At 50.5% G+C, this 1,131-nt stretch overlaps 1 long non-coding RNA gene across 1 annotated transcript in view; it reads right to left on the bottom strand.

Moving 5' to 3' along the window:
- The window catches only part of LOC107323721, an 8,392-nt gene extending 7,267 nt beyond the window's left edge, over positions 1–1,125 (bottom strand). Inside the window, exon 1 of the long non-coding RNA XR_004309509.1 lies at positions 918–1,125. This is a non-coding gene — a long non-coding RNA (uncharacterized LOC107323721). The remainder of the gene's footprint in view (positions 1–917) is intronic.
- Positions 1,126–1,131: the final 6 nt, after the last annotated feature.

The raw sequence follows: 1,131 nt of genomic DNA, 5'->3' as shown, positions 1-1,131 counted from the left end.
CACCCCATAACATGCCCTGAAACCCATAATGTGCCCCATAATGCAGCCCTAAACCCCATAATGCACCCCGTAATGCAACCCTAAACCCCATAATGCACCCCACAATGCAACCCTAAACCCTATAATGCACCCCGTAATGCAGCCCTAAACCCCATAATGTGCCCCATAATGCAGCCCTAACCCCATAATGCAGCTCATAATGCAACCCCAAACCCCATAATACACCCCATAATGTGCCCTGAACCCCATAATGTGCCCCATAATGCATCCCATAATGCAACTCTAAACCCCATAATGCAACCCTGAACCCTATAATGCACCCCATAATGCAACCCCAAATCCCATAATACACCCCATAATGTGCCCTGAACCCATAATGCACCCCATAATGTGCACTAAACCCCATAACGCACCCTATAATGCAACTCTAAACCCCAAATGCATCCCATAATGCAGCCCCAAATCCCATAATGTGCCCCATAATGCAATCCTAAACCCCATAATACACCCCATAATGTGCCCTGAACCCCATAACGTGCCCCATAATGCAGCCCTAACCCCATAATGCAGCTCATAATGCAACCCTAAATCCCTTAATGTGCCCCATAATGCAGCCCTGAACCCCATAATGCACCCCATAATGCAATCCTAAACCCTATAATGCAGCCCTGAACCCTATAATGCACCCCATAATGCAACCCCAAATCCCCATAATACACCCCATAATGTGCCCTGAACCCTATAACGTGCCCCATAATGCAGCCCTAAACCCCATAATGCACCCCATAATGCACCCCTGAACCCTATGACGTGCCCCATAATGCAACCCCAAACCCCATAATGCAGCTCATAATGCAACCCTAACCCCATAATGCAGCCCTGAACCCTATAACGTGCCCCATAATACAGCCCTGAACCCCATAATGCGCTGAGCCCCACATGCAGCTCCTTCCCGTCAGCCTTTATTGCATCCTGCACTGTGTGTGTGGGGGGTTATTGGGGGTTTCACGCTGCAGCGCCGGTTGCAGCACGTTGCATTTCTCAGCCCGTCCATGTCCTGCAGCGCAGCCCGTGCATTTATCAGCGTCCTGCAGCGATTCTATGGGGCCAATGCAGCAATGGGGGGGGGGG

Source organism: Coturnix japonica, chromosome 22, assembly GCF_001577835.2.
Source record: "Coturnix japonica isolate 7356 chromosome 22, Coturnix japonica 2.1, whole genome shotgun sequence".
Classification (NCBI taxonomy): Eukaryota; Metazoa; Chordata; class Aves; order Galliformes; family Phasianidae; genus Coturnix; species Coturnix japonica.
The sequence above is the reverse complement of the archived record's forward strand: the minus strand, read 5'-3'. Positions and strand labels throughout refer to the sequence as shown.